Below are 22,415 nucleotides of genomic sequence, written 5' to 3'. Positions count from 1 at the left end.
GAAGCTTCAGCTTCAGTATCAGTCCTTCCAATGAATATTCAGGGTTGATATCCTTTAGGATTGACTGGTTTGATCTCCTTGCTGTCCAAGGGACTCTCAAGTCTCTTCTCCAGCACCACAGTTGAAAAGCATTAATTCTGAGGTGCTCAGTCTTCTTTATGGTCTAACTCTCACATCCGTACATGACTACTGGAAAAACCATATCTTTGACCATATGAACCTTTGTCAGCACACTCTATATAAGACCTCAATAACTTTTAAACAACAATAACAACAAAAACCCATTATTTATATATTGCCTATTGATTTTTGTCTCCAAAGTGAAGAGACAAATTTCACTTTGGAACAGATTTTTTGGAACATTGTTTCATATAATAATTTAACATTGTAAGTGTATATATATATATATATAGAGAGAGAGACAGACAGACAGACAGACAGAGAGGCCGTTTATGTCCTGATGGGTAAGCTGGATGAAAGGAATTAAACAAAAATACTACAAAGAGCATGATTGGTTGTTCAGTTTAGAGCCATAACCTGGGTGTGTTAGGAATTCTAAGTCTCTTTAAATCTTATTTCTGATAGAGACACAGTTACTTTCCTAAAAGTAGGTCTAGACTGTTTTTACATGTATATTTTATCTTGCTCTTTGGAGGCATGTATGTTCTGTTGCCTAAGCAGCTGCCTACACGTGATGGGTGAGGAGACCCTGAAATATGAAAGAAAGATAGAAAGACCTGATGTTCCCCTCATCTTATGGCCACATGCTATAGGAGGCGGACCCACATTTATGTAGTACTTCCTGGACAGAGAGAGGGATGTTTCACCTGTAAAGCTATTTAAGACAAATAACATGGAATTTGATGAATGTCCTAATACTAATCTGTTATATCTTGATGCCTTCTAAGAGCCATTATAATCCTGGGTATAAAGCAGGATATGTCTCTGCGGTAGGCAGGCTGATAGCTCCCAAAGATGTCCATGTTTGACTCCCTAGAATCCATGGACATGCTGTGTTACATAATTAGGGGCGATTAAGGTTGCTCATCAGCTGATCTTAAAATAAGGAAATTATTCCAGATGGTCAGGGTGGACCCAATGAAATTACAAACGCCCTTTAAATGTCAAAGAGAGAGGCAGAAGAACCAGAAGAGGAGTTAAGACAACACAGTCAGAGTGATGTGATATGAGACTCAACAGGCCATTGCTGGCTTTGGAGATGGAAGAGGGTGGCTGCAAGCCAAGAAATGCAGGCAGCCTCCAGGAGCTGGAAAAAGCAAGGAGACCAAATCTCTGCTAGAGCCTTCAGAAGGAATACAGCCCTGCCACCTTCTGGATTTCAACTCCCTGAGACCTGTGGTGAATCTCTGACCTTCAGACCTGTAACATAATATCTTTGCATTGTTTCAAGCCGCTGCAATTTTTCACTTGTTACAACAGCAATAAAGAAAGAATACAACTTTAAGTGCAGTGGATTATGGAAGATCAATGTCTTGGTGTTCATCCTGTGAACTACACCAATTATACTGCTGATCCTGCTCACTGAGTCAATTGTCTTGCTGTTCACACTGTTCACACTGTTCAGTGAACCCAGAGGAGGCAAGGCACGAGCTACAACATGGGAAGCAGACTCAAGGAGCAAAACTGCAGACATGTTTATTTTCTCCTGACTGATGCAGCAGCTGCTACAGCTGCTAAGTCACTTTAGTTATGTCCGACTCTGTGTGACCCCCTAGAAGGCAGCCCACCAGCCTCCCCCATCCCTGTGATTCTCCAGGCAAGAACACTGGAGTGGATTGTTGTTTCCTTCCCCAATGCATGAAAGTGAAAAGTGAAAGGGAAGTCACTCAGTCGTGTCCGACTCTTCACGACCCCATGGACTGCAGCCTACCAGGCTCCTCCGTCCATGGGATTTTCCAGGCGAGAGTACTGGAGTGGGGTGCCACGCTATATTCTCTCCTCTCGTGGCTGACCCAATGGACATAGCCATGATGCAGCAGTAATCAGTTCAGTTCAGTTCAGTCTCTCAGTTGTGTCTGACTTTGTGACCCCATGGACTGCAGCATGCCAGGCCTCCCTGTCTGTCACCAACTCCTGGAGTTTACTCAAATTCATGTCCATTGAGTTGATGATGCCTTCCAGCCATCTCATCCTCTGTCATCCCCTTCTCCTCCAGCCTTCAATGTTTCCTAGCATCAGGGTCTTTTCCAATGAGTCCGTTCTTTGCATCAGGTGGCCAAAGCATTGGAGCAGCATTAATATGCCACTGCTTTCTAGGCAAAGTTCATATATATGTGCACCACACGAAGTAGCCCAAGACCAAGCAAGTACTTCATGATGCCCATGTGCAGTGCTATCAGTGATCTCAACTGTTACATAAACCGTGCAAAGTCATTGTTTACAGAACATGGGCCGAGGAGGCCTGAGGGCATGGGGCGAGAGAGCCAGACTGGCGCCATCTTGTTAATTTCCCCACAACCAGTCATTCCAGAGGAGAGTCAGCTACAGAGCAGAGACAGAATTCAGGAAAAAAACTTGAAAGTGAAAAATTTTCCTCTTTCTGAGGGTCAGAGTTCATGTTTAGGACTCTGTGCCATGGAGATAGAACAGCTCTATGGTGGACAGTAAGGCAGTTCTTACCTCATAGAGTTAGACCCAGAGTAAGGGAGGGAAGTGGCTTAAAAAGAGAGCCCAAAGCATGGACACAGACGGGTGAAGTTCTGTTTCCTTCTCTTAGAACCTTCAGCAGAGTACCGTTAACTGCAGGACTTATTAGTCTTGGCTGTGCAGTGAGAAACTGAGCCAGCTCAGGAAAGAGGGAGCAACACATTGTGTCCCTTATCCCAGCAAGAGCGTGGTGAGCACTGTGGCCTCTTCCTTCACCAGCAGAAAACAGTTCATCTACCAAAGTGCCAATCCCACTGGAAAATGAATAGAAGGAAGATGAGGGGCTGAATGAGAGGGTTTTCCTGTGTGTCTTTTAGCCGTTCTTGCAACTAAAGCTGGGGTTAGTATATGACAATACTTATCTGGTGTTAGCCTCAAGTGATCATAATTTGGGTTCTAGAAATAAATAGAAGATTTCTGACTCATAGCAATAAACAAAAATGTGAAAGAAAACCATTAAGTAAATTTAACTGAGTTCAAAACCAAAATGGACAAAATGAACCAGAAAGAGAATAAGCTGGAAGTGAGAAACACATGACCAATCTAGACGCATATTGAAAAGCAGAGACATTACTTTGCCAACAAAGGTTCGTCTAGTCAAGGCTATGGTTTTTCCTGTGGTCATGTATGGATGTGAGAGTTGGACTGTGAAGAAAGCTGAGGGCCGAAGAATTGATGCTTTTGAACTGTGGTGTTGGAGAAGACTCTTGAGAGTCCCTTGGACTGCAAGGAGATCCAACCAGTCCATTCTAAAGGAGATCAGTCCTGGGTATTCATTGGAAGGACTGATGTTGAAGTTGAAACTCTAATACTTTGGCCACCTCATGCTAAGAATTGACTCATTGGAAAAGACTCTGATGCTGGGAGGGATTGGGGGCAGGAGGAGAAGGGGATGACAGAGGATGTATGGTTCGATGGCATCACTGACTCGATGGACACGAGTTTGAGTGAACTCTGGGAGTTGGTGATGGACAGGGAGGCCTGGTGTGCTGTGATTCATGGGGTCGCAGAGTCAGACATGACTGAGCAACTGAACTGAACTGAACTGAGGAACACATGAAGAGATCAGTGCCAAGCAATAATTCAATCAACCATTCGAAAAGAAATTCATGATTAATTTCTTGGCATATAGGGACCTAAACTGATAGTCTGATAATAGTCATCTTTTGAATACTCAGAAACTGATACACACAGATAGCTATATATGTAACTTTGTACATAACAGACATGGCATGAATAGTCATTGGGAACTTTTAAATAAATCATGGTGGGATAATATTTTTCTAAATGGAAAATGTAAATTAAAACACTACTTCACACAATATTAAAAATAATTTCCAAGTGAATCTAACCTATGACTATGAAAAGCTAAACTTTAAATCTTTTAGAAGAAAATTCAACATAATGACAATACAATAATTGGTTAGGGAAAGATTTCTTTGCTACAAAGCCCAGAAAGCATAAAGATTAAGGGACAATATTGATAACTCAGGTAGCACTGAAGTCTATCAATTGGACATTTAAAAAAATCTGATCACATTATACAGAGAGAGTATGAATCTGTTTAAACAAAGTTTCAAAACTTGCGAAACTAGAGTGCATATTGCTTTTAGTTGTATAGCAACATAGAAAAACACAAAAAATACATAAGAATTCAGACACATGGTCTAAGAAAATATTTTTTTTAAGAAAATATTTTTAAATGTTAAGATTTGTTAGAGCTAAGAAGTGATTTTACATTTATTTTTATTCCTATAATTAATTTTTCCTAGAATTTCATAAATTGAAAATCCAATAAAAAAGCAAAAAGGGGTGACTTTGGTTTCTTGAGTAATATATTTCAGACATATAAGATGGGATGATATGAGCTGATATGGGATGATACGGGATGATTTCATATATATGACAGGAAGAACACTCAGAGAGGACTATACCTCATAAACAGGACAGCACTGTGTCAATTACTCATGAATAGTAAGAAGCAAAATGAGTGAATGTCAGTCATGTAACGTTTTCCATTCAAAACGACATATATTTTGAAAAGCCTTTGGGAAAACTCAAGCTCACTAAAACTATAGTTTTATAAACTGAATGAATATAACCTGTTATAAATCACCATTGATAGAATGTTCACGATGTAAGATCAAATTCTATTATAGCTCCATGCTTCAAGGGCTATAAGAAAAGCTTTTATTTCCAGTTTCCACGTTCAGATCCACTAAAAGCAAACCAACTTAAAGTCTTTGCAACAATTTCTAATGCCAGAATATCAAGTGGACTGAGTCAAAGAAAATAAGATTTAACCCCAGATGAGTAATGCATTAAAAAGAATCATGAAATTTGTTTGTTAGGTTTTTTTTTAATTTAATGCTTTTTGAAAAAGAACTGTTTAAAAATGCACATTTTCTTCAGCCTTATCTTCTGATTTCTCAATAAAAAGAAACATTTCTCCTAGAATTACCATCTAAATAATAAGTGGCAATTTGCTGTATGACTCAGGGAGCCAGCCCAAACTGCCACTCTGTGGCAACCTAGAGGGGTGGAATGGGGTGGAAGGTGGTAGGGAGGTTCAATAGGGAGGGTACATATGTATATCTGTGGCTGATTCATGCTGATGTACAGCAGAAACTAACACAATATTGTAAAGCTATTATCCTTCAATTGAAAATAAATAAAAAATGAAAATGTTTATGTAAATTGTACTATTTAATCACTCTGCTTTTTAATGCTTAACATGGCATTTATATAAATTTAAGTGATTCACAAATAAAATTTCAAATTCTATTTTTAGATTACTCTTGGTGATAGTACTTCTGTTTTTATCTTATTTGAAACTTTGAATATAGGAGAAATTGTAAATTTTATACCTAAAACATTAAAATACTAAGATGACACATATCTTTGATACAAAGTGAATGTATCAGTGATTGTTTAAGAAGGAATACATGCATTTACAAATTAAATATCAATGAGTAAATATTTACAGATGCCTACTACCAAAAAGAATTTTTAAAATTATAAAAGATTTGTAATATAATCCTGAGAGTATTAGCCAGTTAGAGTTCAGTGGGCTAAACCCAAATAGTAAAGCTTGGAGCTTTCTCAACATTTACAAAATGCCTGACTTATTGAAAAAAGAAAGTGTCTACACAGTCCTTGTCTTGTCATTGCCATCCCACTCACAGACTTCTACTTGTGCTGGACGTACTGCAGCCATATATTAAGGCAGAAACAGGCATAGCAGTTAGTGGAGAGGAAAGCGCAGGGAGAGGGACCCATCAAAGACAGCAAAGAAGTCTCCACACAAGACCACAAAGGAAGGGCTTCTGTAGGTACTGGAGGGAGAAATGTTTGTTGTGGAATGAACTTCGTGCTAGTCGTTTCCACCTCAAATACTGTGTAACAAAGCGGGATTATTCTTGAGTCAATATTAGAAAACCCTCATGATTCACCCTAAGAACTGAAGATAACTATTGGTAACCCGTCCTGACTCCATGAGACATTATCGCCTCATCCGCCTTCACCAGCACCACCGCGTCCCTCCCAGTAAACTCATCACTCTCTATTTAAAAAACACAATGTTATCATTGGCAGGATTATTGATGTCCAAAAGGAAAAAAGTACAACTCACAGAAAAGCCCAAACAGACTGACCACTCGTTCAGTCCAGCAGCAACACTGAACAGTGCTCTAGTCACAGACACAGATAAAAGAATTTTGGAGATGGCCCAAAGTCAGTGGAGAACGCACTCAACTCTCATGCTCAAACAACTCAAACACAGAGAAGCGAGAATATTACAGGCATGTAGATTTAATTGATATCATACTTTGCCATATTTGAGTCAAATCTTTCTCATTAAAAAAACAGATAAAACAGTTCAAGGTCCACTTCCAACCCTTCATTTCCATTAATGACTACTATTCTAATATCAGTCTCTATCTTACCCATTGATTTAAGAGTTCTCATTTTTCTCTTCATATATTTTCTTTTATTTAAATTATTATTAACTTCTTGGCTGAACCCTAGGTATGTGGGTAGTTCCCTACACGTCCTGCATTGGAAGGTGGAGTCTTAACCACAGGACCCCTGGGGAAGTTCCATGTATTTCAACTACATATTAGAATTCGTAAATGAAATAACAATTGTCTGAAAGAATAAATGTGGGTTCTTAAAAAAAACTTGCTTAAAAGAAGAATGAGAAACAAGAGGACAGGAATGAAGGAGGAAGAAAGTTGGACCACAGGTCTATTGGTGTGTGGTTTCTGGGTGTAATTTAAAATGTGTCCATCTTAGAGATCTGCTAAAACATCTACACTTCAGAATTTCTCTGCCTACAAACTATTTTAGGGTCTCCAAACTGAGAAGACAAATTGAAAGAGAAGAAATAAAAATTTTTATCTTTGAGAAAAAAGATAGAAGAAACCTCTGAAAGTCCAGTGTTAAAAAGGACAAAATATAGAGATGCAAGTTTGAAGTTTAGTTATGCTTTTCTTTTAAAATAACTGCAAACTATGGAAACAGGAAGATTAACATCTAGGTATCTATGTAAACTCGATGACAGTCATTCGAGTAAGTCAAAGGTTATTAAGTTTGTTTCTAGTTTGTACTACAGTAATCGGTCCAGTTCAGGCTCCACGTAGGGACTGATTAACAAAAAAAGGGGAGAAGTCCCTCTCCAGGGAAACTATCTACTCTGCAAAGGGCTACTGCCAGAGAAATAAAGTCTCAGCCCATTCAGTGCTTTGGTAAATCCCTCTCTATTGCCATCTTAGAGACATCCCACATAACCATTTCATTTAACAATGTTTTGGTGAATCTACTGAACCAAAATAGCTCCTTGTGGCACTAAGGTTGCTTAGATCTTTGGAAATGATATGATGTTTTTCATGTCAAAAGGATACCATTACATTTACTAGGATACCACCATCAGCAAATCAAATACTCGAGGGAAGAAGATAAATATGAACAAAAAACTTGAATTAGTAAATGGAGATTTGTATTTCAGATCAAGACCTAAGAAATATTTCTTTTTTCACTGGAGAGGATAGAAGTTTCTATCTCAAGTAGTAGAATTTAGACATATCTGTGCACTGAAATTTCCTTGAACATTTTAGTTGGGATTGTGGGCTGAACTGTGTTCCCCTCAAATCCATTTGTTGAAGTCTTAACCTTCAGTTAGGGCTTCCCTGGTGGCTCAGATGGTAAAGAATCTGCCTGCAATGTGGGAGACCTGGGTTTGGTCCCTGAGTTGGGAAGATCCCCTGGAGAAGGGAAAGGCTACCCACTCCAGTATTCTGGCCTGGAGAATTCCATGGGCTGTACAGTCATGGGGTGGCAAAGAGTCAAACACAACTGAGTGACTGTCACTTCACTTAACCTTCAGTACCTCAGAATGTGATGTGTACTTGGAGACAGGTTGCAAGTGAAGGCGTTAGTTGCTCAGTCATGTCTGACTCTCTGCGACCCCACAGACTATAGCTCACTAGGCTCCTCTGTCCATGGGATTCTCCAGGCAAGAATACTGGAGTGGGTAGCCATTTCTTCTCTAGGGCATCTTCCCAACTCAGGGATCGAACCTGGGTCTCCCGCATTACAGACAGATTCTTTACCATCTGAGCCACCAGGTTATTAAAGAGTAATTAAGACTAAATGTCATTACGGTGGGCCTCAATCCAATATGGGCAGTATTCTTAAAAGAAGAGAAGGACAGAATGTAGACAAGCGTTGAGGAAAGCCCATGTGAAGACACAGGGAGATGGTCATCTACAAGGTCAGGAAAGGCCTCAGAAGAAATCAACTCTGCGGACATGTTGACCTCAGAGATCCAGCTTCCAGAACTTGGAGAAGATATTTCTGTTATTTAAGCCACCTGATCTGTGTTACTTTGCTATGGCAGCCCAAGCAGGCTAATACAGTTAATGTCTGTCTCTTTTAGATTTCATGGGTTGTGGCCACTTCACCACCTACAAGTTAATTATAGACTGAGAATATGCATCTTCTTTCATGAGCATCTTAACAATGTCAAGAATCTAGAAAAGTTGCCATTTCTACAGTTATTAAAACCTAAAACAATATTTTTATTAGAAGATTTCCCCAGATAGCCAGAAATAAATTTTAACACTAAGTTCTGGTTCTCCCTTCAGTCCTAAAATAAGGGTGGTTGGAATAAGTAAAAAAATTCTATAACTGATATTAACCTTTACTTGATCATTGATAAGAAATAAAATGGATCCCCTCTAGGCAATGGCTTTTGCTTAATGACTGCCTCCCTTTCTTATCCATGGTTTGTTTGTTTGGTTTAACCAGGATCAGGGTTACTTGCAAAATACTGTTGAACTGACTGATAAAGGAGGAACTCAGTATGAATCATATTATCTACAAAGTCATTTGTAGAATAAGACATTCTAAAAGGGAGGTTAATAATTTGACATCTCATTATTAATACTTACTGTATGGTCTAGCATCTCTTGTAGGTGCTGGAAATTCTACATTGAGCAATATAAGCTTGCCCCATGAAGCTTCAGTTTCCTGAGAGAAGCTGTATTTAGCCATCAGAGTTCTACGGGCACTTAAGGACAGCAGTTTACTTGATTAAGAAGTCTAGGGCAAAGGCCAGCAAACATTTTCTTTTTGTAAAGGGCCAGATGGTAAATATTTTAGGCTCTGGTGCCACACAGAATATGACAACTACACAATTCTGCCGATAGATAGTAAAAGTGGTTTGAGATACTGTATAAACAAATGGGGTTTTCTAAGAAGACGGTTTACAGGCACGGAACTTTGAATTTCTTATCCTTTTCATATGTCATTCAATGACCTTTTGAACTTTTTCCCAACTATTTAAAAATGTAAAACTCATTCTTTGCTAGTGTTCACAGCCGAGGCATTAGAGAAGACCTGGTGAAGAGAGAACATGTATACTGAGAGCTGGGGGTAGATAAAATCAGACAAGGTAAATTGGGTGGGATCGGGTGGGGTGGGGGATGGAGCCTTCCACTAGTTGATGAACAATGGACAGTATTAGAAAAAGTTGTCTCAGAATAGTTCATCTTGTTGAAGCTGTCTAAACTTAACAACAGCAGTTCAGGGGATACAGAACAGAGACATTTTTTGTATCTCTATAATCACACAACATATGTGCACACCTCCTCAGCCTACCCGGAAACTGGACAGACTCCTTATATAAGCTGTGTGTAATTCTCACTTGACTCCGTTCGCCTGAAGGCCTGTGAAAGTAGCAAATGATCCTCTTATTCTCATGCTGCTTTGGCAAAGCGATCGTATTAGAGCAGAACAAAAATGAGTTCACAAATGTATGTTTGTCCAACCACGATTTGGCAATAAGTTTGCTGATCTTTAATTCCATTGGCGTAACTCTTTGTGATGCTGAACAACCCACTTTATGTCCTCTGCACATCCATTTCCTTCCTGCTAAGTAAGTAAAAATAGTATCTACCAACAGACCTACCAGAGTTATCCATGGAACACACAAAATACTTTGGCATGCACATCACAAGCAAATTCCCAGTTTTAGAGCAATTAGATGAACACAGATCTAAGATCAAACATTAATATTTTCCAAAGACCAATTCATCCAAAATCAGATTAAAAAAAAATGACGGGTGTGCTGGTACATATTTGAAAATAAGATATAGTTTTCACTACTTGGCCGCTGCCAAAACAAATGTATTTAGCTAATTTAGAAGGAGCAACAGGCTTTTTTTTTTTTTTTTTTAAAGCTTATCTGAAAAATAAAGTAGTTTTATTGACTTTAAAGTGACATTCAATTTTAATTGGTATAGTATTTGTTCAGTGTGCTAAAATGTAATGATTATCTGGCAAACATAGAGAGCATGCTTTTGGCCCTGGGTTCAATACTTGAGTGGGGATGAGGCAAAAAGGTTTTTCTAGTAATCAAGCCAGCACTGAGTGCCTGCAGTCCTAATATAACTGCAGTCACTAAGATGTTAAAGGGCTATCAAGGGTTTGAGTCCACATCGGTTGGTAAATAAATAAATAAAACAGCCCTTCTGCTCATTAGGAAACCATCCAAAGCCAGGGAGAGAGAATCAAGTTCCTAATTTATGAGTCAGCCACTTAAAAAAAAAAAAAAAGGCAATACTAGCAAGATCGTTCATGCAGCCTTTTACCCATGCTGATCTTTCTGGAAAAATTAATTCTGCAGTACTCGGGATCACTACCAGTAAGATCTAATATACTGTCAGACTTAGGAAAAAAAAACCATGTTGCCATGGGACTTCAAACAGGAGAGTGAAGAAATGATTATGGCAAATTGCTGTCCCGAATTAATTAAAATAATTTATATGACACGCTGTATAATTGAAATATGCAAAGTGGGGGAAAAAAGACCCCCATAGTAAAATAGACGCATAGTCAAGACAAATGAAATAAAACTGAAAAATAAGGCTCCATCAGTGTGTTCTCCATGTAAGCCATCAATTTTGTCTTCATTGTTGGCAGCATATTGACCAGTGGATCGAGATTTACCAGAAAATTGTTGACCACAATTATTAAATTCTACAAGAAAATATTCTCAGATTGGATGTCACCCTGTGAACCGCGAGACAATTGAGAAGACGTGATTTATTTTGCTTTTGATTTTCAAAAGCAAGAGTTTTATGTGTTTAAAATTCCCCATTAAAATAGCTTTTCATTCTCTTCTCATTGTCTCTTTCGCTCCTGGTTCCCTCCCTTCACTTCCCCTGCTGCCCCTTCCAATTCTGACCTACTCTGGTCTCCTGGCATTGTTCTGACATTTGCCTGGCAGAACATAAAACAACAAATATGTTCAATTTGAGTGGTTTCCTGCAATGTTATTCTATCAAACTGGCAATTTCCGAAAGGATTTAGAAAGGAGTGTACAATTCCTCAGACAGCCGGGAGGTCCGACAGTGACTGCCAAAGCTGGCCAAGCTTAGATCGGGTCCTAGTATCTGAGCAGAGAAAAACATCCCTTTTTCTCAGGTTTATTTTTCACACCAAGTATCGGGCAGACTTCAGACACCATCTAAGTGGCCCAAAAGCTCTATATTTAGCACCTTGAAACTCAAAGGAGTTTAGGATATTTTGATATGTGTGGTGCATGGGCAACGATTTTTTTTTTCCAGCAGTCATGTCAAGTAATAAAATGTTAATCAAGACATTTAAATTGTATCTAATGGCCTCATATAAGGACCAGACACAAAATTCATTAAAACAGGCTCCTTGATTCCCTGAAGAGTCATTTCCTGCTCCCCCATGCAGCATTTGACATTTCCAAGATGGTGGCAGCTTTGGAAATTTTGTGATTTGATTGTGGCTTGGCTTGAATTCAAATTATAGGGTCTGATTTTGATCAAATTAGACATCTAATGCCTCAGGCAGAACAGTGCATGCCAAAGTCAATGGCAGCACAATGTACTATTGCACTAACTGAAGACAGAATCCTGCAGACTCTCAGAGCTCATGATAATGCACTTCGTGTCCTCAAAGTATCCAGGCCCTCAAAACCATAACAGGTTAGTGTGGCCCATCACATGTTATCATTTCAGCCTTTGAGGGGCTGAAATCTTCTGACCCAGCAATCTGGACTTGTGGGCCAGTGTGTATGTTTGCCAGCGTGTATAGCAACAGTCCCTTATCCTCAACCATCTGCAAAGGTAGCAAGAGCTCCAAGTAGTTGGGGCACGCCCATGTGAATTCTCCCATAACCTGCCTTAGTTATGCATTCACTTTTCCATTTCATATCAGTTTTTGGCACTGGGTTGAAAGATGTTTGGGCTTCCCCAGGGTGGCTCAGTGGTAAAGAATCCGCTTGCCATGCAGGAGCTGCAGGAGACGTGGGTTTGATCCCTACCCCTGGAGGAGGACATGGCAACCCACTTCAGTATTCTTGTCTGGAGAATCCCATGGAAAGAGGAGCCTGGCAAGGACACGACTGAATTAACTTAGCACTCATGCACACATGCATGAAAGATATTCTTGTGTATTTTTTGCTTTAAAACCAGAGAAATAAGCTTATGGGTTCCTGCCTGGAAGATAATTAAATGGACAAGGCATTGCATTTTTATCTTTGATAAAAACTCATCATTTTCCCCTTACACAGACTATCTCCTATCCTGAAATTCAGCAAACACAGGGACTTCCAAAACAACTTTTGGCCTTCGTGCAGTGTCACAACACAGCCTTTTGGCAAAATGTACTGGCACCAGGCAGTGACCTAAAAAATGCAATGTCAACCGTGGTAAATCCTAGGTTCTGGAAGGGGGCTCATAAGATTGGAAGTGAGAAGTATTCAGTTGCTCAGTCGTATTCAACTCTCTGCAACCCCATGGACTGTAGCCTACCAGGCTCTTTTGCCCATGGGATTTCCCAGGAAAGAACACTGGCATGGGTAGCCATTCTCTTCTCCAGGGGGTCTTCCCAATGCAGGGATCAAAGCCAGGTCTCCTGCATAGCAGGCAAATTCTTTACCATCTGAACCACCAGGGAACCCTGCTCATAAGATTGTCCTTCCCTGAACTTCCAAAGCCCTAGTGGCTCCTAGAGTAAACAAAGAGATACTATGCCTTACAGCATCCACCTCCGATCATCCTCTCCTTGAAGGACTTGGGAGTCCAGCATTTTTGGGGCCCCAAAGAAGTCTCTGAATAAAATGTGATATTCTGGGAGAAAGCCACAAGACCAGACTCATCTACCTGAAAGCAGCTTGGTGACTAACTGCGTGCCCTTGAGCATGTCACTTCATCTCCCAAGGCATCGATCCATTCAACTACCGCCCAAATAAGAGGTTACAATCTATGAATTAACAACAGGAATAGTGACTGGATTCTTAGAAACTAAAAAAATATTGAGTAAACAGCATGACTGTTGTTGAAATGCAGAGAGGGGTTCAATCCAAGTTGTTGAATCATTCCTTCATATATGAATAACATTCTCCTGGCCTTTGTGATAATTTTTTAGCAATCACTTTACTGTGGGCATGTTGTCAAAAAGTGACATTGGGAGTTTGGGACTTCACTTCTGGTTTTATATGAATTAGGTCTTAAAGAGCTGTGTATCTTGGACAACTCACTTAACCACTCTAGACCTCGCCTTTTCTCTACAAGGAAGGGAGAACTGTTTCATGATCTTGAAGATCTCTTCCAATCTGTTCTATAAATGATTTCTGTCCCCAGCCTGGTGTCTGGGGACACCAGGAAAGGAAAGCAGACATAAAATGATTAGGAGCTGAGCTTTCTCTTTGGCCTCCAACCTGGAAATAGGACACCTCAGGATAAGATATCAGGAAGACAGATTATTGTACATCTGTTTTTTCCTTAGGGTTTGCATTTTCAGTTACCAAAGCCATCTCTATACTGGGGACTTCCATTGTCATGTATATAGCACCTCTCTTCTAGGTTGATTATCAAGTCTGTGGCCTTTATTTTATTAATATTATTTAAAAAACATTTATTTGGCTGCACTGAGTCTTAGCTGGGGCACATGGAATCTTTAGTTGTGGCATGTGGGATCTAGTTCCCTGACCAGGGATAGAACCCAGGGTCCCCTGTATCAGGAGCACAGAGGCTTAGCCAATAAACCACTAGGGAATACATGTCTCTGCTGCTCCCTGGTGGCTCAGAGGTTAAAGCGTCTGCCTCCAATGCAGGAGACCCAGGTTCGATCCCTGGGTCAGGAAGATTCCCTGGAGAAGGAAATGGTAACCCACTCCAGTGTTCTTGCCTGGAGAATCCCATGGACGGAGAATCCCATAGGATGGTAGGCTACAGTCCTATGGGATTGCAAAGAGTCGGACATGACTGAGCGACTTCACTTTCACTTTTCATTCAACTTTACTCAACACTATCAAATCTGCCTTGGTAGCTGTCTGACCTTCCTCCTGGATATGGTGATTCCCTAGTCAAAGAAAAAGATAATATCTCAAAACTATTTTGCTACAATATACCATTTCATCTGGTATATTCTGTGCTGCCCTTCATATATATTTAAAAATGAGAAGTGAGATAAAGGTTGATCTTTTCTTGGTTCAATGCCGAGACAGCTGACAAGCCAGATTCACAGCAACACGTGAGAACTAGGATAACATCATGAAACCAGGAGATGGAGACTCCTGGTCTGCAATTCTATTAGGTCCCCAAAACATGGCACCATGACTCAATGGTCATGAGTTTGAGCAAACTCCAGGAGATAGTGAAGGACAGGGAAGCCTGGCATGCTACAGTCCATGTGATCACAAGGAGTCGGATACAACTGAGAAAATGACCAACAACAAAGTGTGTGCTATTGCAGTTAAAATATTCCTGATTTGTTTCATGCATCTTAAATCCATCCTAAGACCTAATAAGAAAAGCATGCTTTTATTAAAACAATATTGAAATTATCTTTTCATATGTTTATTTTTTTCAGAGTCTCTGGTTTTTGTAAAAAGAAAAGATTTTGTTTCATTTTTACAAGGAATACAAGGAATATTATATACATGAATCCTGTAATACAAAATGACTCAGTTTTTACATAATTTCATTTTCAGAAAAGATGTAGAAGATGTAAAACAGTGTATATGTAATTAAGAATTTTCAGAGAAAATAGCTTTAAATATTGGAAGTATTTCAGATATATATATTTGTATATAGAGAGATCATTTGTATATGTTTATATGCTTTTTTCTCAGAATAAAAAGTGGCTGAATTCTTCTAAGAACTCAAATCAATAAAATTGAGAAACCAGGATTACTATTGTAAGTTTATCATAAATTGCTCTCTTATCCAGGGAAAAATTAACTTCTTAAAATCTTTCTATTTATCAAGAGGCCTGTTTTAAAATTGAATGTATGTAGTCCAATGATTAAAGTGTGGCTTTTTTTAATCTTAAAATGTGTCATCACTATAAAAAGACAGTGAAAAAATGAATGAAACAAATGAACAATATTTGCTGAATCTGTACATTTTCAAATGTCTGTGACATATTGGTAAGTGATATTTGTTCAGTGACCTGCCTATAAAATAGAGATTTTGTCAACAGTGCCCTCAATTAGATTGTATACTTAGGAGTTTATAGTTCACAGATATCAATCTTGATTAACCTACTAATGTTAAAGAAATAATTTCTCAATAGGGCAAAAAACCATTAGCTAGTGAGCAAGATGGCATTCCTTTTAAAATTTCATTATGTTAAGAGCCATGTGATTCAGAAATGCCAACTAACCTTGTGATTCATGTATGATATTTAGTGCTTGTGCAGTCTTTGCAAACTAACCTTTGTCTTGGAATCAAGTTTAAGTTATAAGACTTCCTATGAAACTTTCTGGAGAGCAAGAAAATGTGAGTGCTTAGACATACAGGAGAAATGGGATAGATGTATAAATTCATGCCGATGTGAGTGAAAGTGGAAAGCATAAGTAGACATCTTAATTGTTGGATAATACAATCCTGCTAAACTGAAGAATCTGCCTGCAATGCAGGAGACCTGGGTTCGATCCCTGGGTCGGGAAGATCTCCTGGAGAAGGGAATGGCTACCCACTTTAGCATTTCTGCCTGGAAAATTTCAGGCAAAGAGATTGGCACACTACAGTTGGTGGGGTTGCAAAGAGTCGCAACAGCAGCTAAACAGCAACAACAAATGATAGATATGAAGGTCTAAGAATCATTTATACCTCTGATTATTAACCCAGTTTCATTCCTTTAGGCAAACCTATTTCTCAGTAACTTCTATTTGCTAAGTCCAATGCCAGATACCATGGATTCACAGAAGAATAGATAAAAAATTTGACTCCTGGAAATCTTATAGTAATAGTGTGAGTCTAGCTAGTGTGGAGTTATGTAGAGGCTAATATAGTGGTGTTAAGGGGAAAATGGAAGTAACAAAGCATAGTGCTTGAGAATGTGACTTCTGGAGCCAGCTGAATGGGTTCATGTCCCAGCTCTGTTATTTATTACATGTGTTTGTAATAGTTCTATGGCTCCTCTACAAAACTGAGGATGATGATAACAGTATTGCCTTCCTTGAGTAGTAATGATGAGAAAATGAGTTATTTTTCATAAAGACTTCAAAGCATACCTGTCACATGACGAACAGGATACAAGAATTTTTGAATAAATAAAGTTCTATGTCTTGGGAAATGATTAGAAAAGTAGAAACTACTTTGAGGTAAGTGGTTCATTTTATATGGGGAAGAAAGAAACATATTATCCATATCAGGTACTTAGTCCTGATAACTTACAAATCTACACATAAAATAGGAACTCTCCCATTTAGCATAGAACTTGCACACGTGGCAATCCCAGATGGGATTTTGTTGATGAAAGTCAGATTGCTTTAAGTTTCATAACTTTATAAAATGTTCCTTCCATGAGCAACTTCTGAAATTCTTCAGCTCTCATTTTAAAAATAGATACAGAGGAATGGGTAGAAAATGTTAATCAATGCTTATGTAAGTGTGTGTAGAAAATGGAATCTGTCTATACTCTTCCTAAAACCAGTTATTCATGAATTACTCCAGAATCAGACCAGCTCCATTAAGGTAAGTTACTATTGCACTATATAAAAAAGCAGCACCCACCTCCTAAAACTGGTTAATTCTCCCACCTCAAAATAGTCTCTGTGTAAATCAAAGCAATAAAACTAAACAAGAAATTCTCAGTACTAGGCAAAGACCTTTTCCAAGCTCACCTCTTATCCACAAGACATCCTGGTTGCAATTGCATCTCCTTGTTCTTGAGCCCCATCTGTAGCCATTAGAGAATTTCTCTTCAGGGGAACAGTACTGGAAGAAAATAATGATCTTTCAGAATTGAAGATTAATACTTTAATCTTAACTGTTCCTTATGGTTCTCATGTTCCCACTGCAACTTTAGAAGAAAGGAATCCATTTTATCTACAATGTCTAGACACTAGTATTTCCATAGTTAAAGCCTAAACTGGTTCTAACATTACCTACCAGATAAATTTTGAACATGATCAAATGTCATACAAGGACCTCCTGAGTATAGGCATTCTCCTAACCCCCTCGTCTAGAGCTCTACCTCTCATCACCCCTTGAAGCAGATTTAAAATGACCACACTTTCTTTGACTCTTCTCCAATCAAAATTGGAGCCTATATCCAGTTCCCTGAATCTGGACTGGTTTGTGGCTCCTTTAACAAAAAAAGTATGATGGAAGAAATCTCATGGTGTCAGGTTCCAAATACAGGCTTTAGGAAACTAGCAGCTTTCACTTCCTGTCTCTTGGAACTCTCTCTCCCTAAGGGAAATTGCCAAGTCTGCAATCCAAAAGTCTACAAGCAATAAATGCTGGAGAGGGTGTGGAGAAAAGGGAACCCTCTTACACTGTTGGTGGGAATGCAAACTAGTACAGCCACTATGGAGAACAGTGTGGAGATTCCTTAAAAAACTGGAAATAGAACTGCCTTATGATCCAGCAATTCCACTGCTGGGCATACACACTGAGGAAACCAGAAGGGAAAGAGACACGTGTACCCTGATGTTCATCGCAGCACTGTTTATAATAGCCAGGACATGGAAGCAACCTAGATGTCCATCAGCAGATGAATGAATAAGAAAGCTGTGGTACATATACACAATGGAGTATTACTCAGCCATTAAAAAGAATAGATGAGGTGGATGAAACTGGAGCCTATTAGAGTGAAGTAAGCCAGAAAGAAAAACACCAATACAGTATACTAACGCATACATATGGAATTTAGAATGATCATGACAATAACCCTGTATGCTGCTGCTGCTGCTGCTAAGTTGCTTCAGTCATGTCCGACTCTTTGTGACCCCATAGACGGCAGCCCACCAGGCTCCCCCGTCCCTGGGATTCTCCAGGCAAGAACACTGGAGTGGGTTGCCATTTCCTTCTCCAATGCATGAAAGTGAAAAGTGAAAGTGAAGTCACTCAGTCGTGCCCGACTCTTAGCGACCCCATGGACTGCAGCCTACCAGGCTCCTCCATCCATGGGATTTTCCAGGCAAGAGTACTGGAGTGGGGTGCCGTTGCCTTCTCTGAATATGAGACAGCAAAAGAGTCACTGATGTATAGAACAGTCTTTTGGACTTTGTGGGAGAGGGAGAGGGTGGGATGATTTGGGACAATGGCATTGAAACATGTATAATATCATATATGAAATGAGTCACCAGTACAGGTTCAATGCATGATACTGGATGCCTGGGGCTGGTGCTCTGGGATGACCCAGAGGGATGGTACGGGGAGGGAGGAGGGAGGAGGGTTCAGGATGGGGAACACATGTATACCTGTGGTGGATTCATGTTGATATATGGCCATACCAATAGAATATTGTAAAGTTAAATAATAAAATTAAAAAAAAATATATTACTGCCCTGAGACCATCATCCTATGAGAGAGCCCAGGTTAGCCACATGGAAGGGCCATATGGAGAGGGAGATACCTAAGTGAACTCTAGCTGGTGCAGCCATTCCAGCCTAGGAACCAGACCTCCAGGCAAGAAAGTGAAAGAAAGCCAAAGTCTCTCTGTCGTGTCTGACTCTTTGCCATCCCATGGACTTTATTCTCCAGGTCAGAACACTGGAATGGGTAACCTTTCCCTTCTCCAGGGAATCTTCCCAACCCAGAGACTGAACCCAGGTCTCCCACATTGCAGGCAGATTCTTTACCAGCTGAGCCCCTGGGAAGCCCAAGAATACTGGAGTGGGTAGCCTATCCCTTCTCCAGTGGATCTTCCCAACCCAGGAATTGAACCGGGGTCTCCTGCATTGCAGGCAGATTCTTTACCAACTGAGCTATCAGGGAATGAATCCAGACTCAAATATCATTTTACTGCAATTGCACCAGATCACCTAGGTGAGCCCGTTAAGTCCCACAGTCACAAGATATAATAGTAAGTTGTTGCTTTAGGCACCTGGTACTGGGAGAGTTCGTCATATACTGACAAGTAACCAGAAGATTGCCATGGAACACCCCTGTGCCCCTATCCTTTCCAAGTTACCCAAGATCCTAAGCTGTTTATGAACAGCTTTTCTATCTACTTTTCCCTCTGCTTTGAGACTTTCTGTTCCAAACCTCAAGACTCACCATAACCATTACACTGTTAAAATGTTCCTTTACTTCTTTGTCTCCAAGTGCAACTCCAAGCTGAAGCTGACTGTATGGATGTATATATGTATGTATGCTAAAGATGAGATGGTTGGACAGCATCACTGAATCAATGGACATGATGTTGAGCAAACCCGAGGAGATAGTGAAGGACAGGGAAGCCTGGCGTGCTGCAGTTCAGGTGGTCTTAAAGAGTTGGACACGGCGTAGCAGCTGAACAACAAAGACAACAACAATATATTTAACAAACACAAATAGCACTTTATTCAAATATTTAGCACCTTCAGTCCCCTTATATCACCATTTTATAGATGAGGAAACTGAGGCAAAGAAAAGTTAAGGAACTTGTCTAAGACCAAACATCTGGGAATTGAAAGAGTCATGATTCAAACCCAGAGTTTGGCTCCAGATTTTGTGCCTGTAACCAGCACAGGATGCCTCTACCTGGAGCATTTCCCCTCCACTCCTGCCATTACTCAGTCCAAGTTCACTGTGCTCACCGCATAATGCACCAATAAACTGAGAGACGAAGTGTTGAGGCAAGGAATACGACTTTATTCAGAAAGCCAGCAGACTGAGAAGATAGCAGCCTATCCCTAAAAACCCATCTTATCAGGGTCTGGGATGCCAGTTTCTTTTATAGACCAAAGAAGGGGAGGAGATGAGGAAGTAAAGTAAAAAGAACATAAGCATCGCAAATATCCCCTGGAATGGTCAGCTTTTGGGAGAGATGTGTTAATTTATTCCCTCTTAGAGTCATTCACCAGTGGACAGGGTCAGGAGGGTTCCCTCAACAAAGACACTTTGGTTTAACATTCAAGCAGAGAGGCAGGGTTCTCCAGGCAGGCCATTATATAGGCAGTATCATTTTTCTGAACAAAAGCAACAGGAACAAAAGGTTAGAGTACAAAGATGCATCCAACATGGAGTCAAATTTGGCTCTTTCCTGCAACACTTCTAGAAATTCTCGTGACTGCCTTTGCTTTCCTGCCAGGCCTCAGCTCAATAATTCATCGTCTAAGTCAAGTAGCAATTCTCCTCTGCCCCCCACCTCTTGGTGGGTCAAGTTCTATCTACGCTGCTTTTATTTTCTGCCTAACATTTATGATAGTGAAAACAATCTTTTGAACAGTGAAAACAATTTCTTTTTGTCCTTCTTATTCCCCATTATATCCCCAGAATCTAGAGCATTACTTGATGCATATATATATATATATATATATATATATATATATAGTGAAGTCACTCAGTATAGTAGGGCTTAATAAATATTTCCTGAAAGAATGAATACATGTACTTTCTGTCTTCTGCATTGTAACTGTGGACACAGATGCAATCAACTCAAACTTACCATTATCGTTAGCAATTTGCTTCATAACCACTCACTACGGCAAGAGAGTAGCATGAGTTTAGCCCATATCAGCATAACTCAGCTGCTTTTGTTTATTTATTGGTGCCTGAATATATCTGAGTTCCTAAAAACATCCTGTAACTAATGAAGGGCACTGTTTGCTGATACTTAACTGCTTCCTAGAAACTTTCTCAGAAAAACAAAGTGGTAGAAGTCTGCAGGATCTAAGTTATATTAAGACTGATACTATAATGCCTGAGATCGATATTACCTAGAATCGTGGCGGTGGTTGTTTAAGTAATACAGAAGTTGTTCAGAGTTGGCTAAGATAAAAGCTGTAGAAAATTTAGGAAAACTGAGGATTCTCAGTTAGCAAGGTTTTTGTTTGTTTGCTTTTGCTTAAAAATTTAATTATGCGCTTTATTTCTCTTCCTCTTCTATCAGCTTGCCTTTCTTCCTACTTCATTTCTCCTTTACTACAACCTCATCACATCCACACCTCACTCCTCCTTCTCTCTTTCTTTCTTCCTTGCTACTTCATTGCACACCATATTTGAGACAGGTCATTGTATATCTTTGTCCTCTTGCAAGGGATCTTATCTCTTAATTTCATGCCATCTCCTTTGTCCTTCCCAACAAGGCTTCAGGTAAGGCCCTATTCTATCTTCCCTAGCTCAGCAGGACCTCAAACCTCCGTTTCCAGTCTCTCCTAATCCCACACTAAGCCTGTCACAAAAGCAATGACACCATGGTACAGATCGGATCTCACTATATTCTAGCATCTGGGATTCAGATGGCTCACTCAGTCCATAATGGATTTATGAATAAACACTCTGTAGTCATTTCTTTGAGTTGTTTACCTACGCACATCGTTGTTTGTCTCTATTATAGTCACCATCACTGGAGTCTACAAAGTTAAGAAACATTCCATTTATAAAATATCATATCAGTGAGGAAGGAATTCCCTGACCTGGGTGTATGAAAGCTTAACTATGTCTATGGAATGAAATGTCTGCTTCAAGCTGATGTCTTCAACAGTTGATAAGGGGGATTTCTTATCAGAAGGGTTTGAATGATGTTTGTTTTGCTTTTCTGGTCAGTAGCATTGCCTCAGCTCCTAGGTTTTAGCATCATAATTATCTTTTCCTCAGGGCAAAAATATATCATGTAGACTCGATCAATGCTCTACAATTCTCCATACTTGGAAGATACTGTCCCCATGAGTCCTTAGAGTCAGTCCAGGTGAGTCCATATGTCCGTAGCAAGAGATTTGGGAGCTAATAAAAATCTGCGGCAACCTCTGCTATGATTAATGCAGATTATCT

The 22,415-nt window shown here is 39.7% G+C and overlaps 1 long non-coding RNA gene and 1 other non-coding gene across 3 annotated transcripts in view; one reads left to right on the top strand and one right to left on the bottom strand.

The window, feature by feature from the left end:
- The window catches only part of LOC147361792 (uncharacterized), a 263,465-nt gene that overhangs the window by 838 nt on the left and 240,212 nt on the right, over positions 1–22,415 (bottom strand). For both annotated transcript variants that reach the window (XR_015138256.1, XR_015138258.1), the window contains one exon: positions 17,336–17,429. This is a non-coding gene — a long non-coding RNA (uncharacterized LOC147361792). The remainder of the gene's footprint in view (positions 1–17,335; positions 17,430–22,415) is intronic.
- On the top strand, positions 14,276–14,348 carry TRNAW-CCA (transfer RNA tryptophan (anticodon CCA)). Its single transcript has one exon. It is a non-coding gene; the product is annotated as a tRNA-Trp (tRNA).

Source organism: Bos grunniens, chromosome 12 (assembly GCF_055505025.1).
Source record: "Bos grunniens cultivar Pamir isolate PY7600 chromosome 12, Bosgru_T2T1.0, whole genome shotgun sequence".
In the NCBI taxonomy this organism is placed as follows: Eukaryota; Metazoa; Chordata; class Mammalia; order Artiodactyla; family Bovidae; genus Bos; species Bos grunniens.
This window is presented reverse-complemented; position numbering and strand designations above follow the sequence as displayed.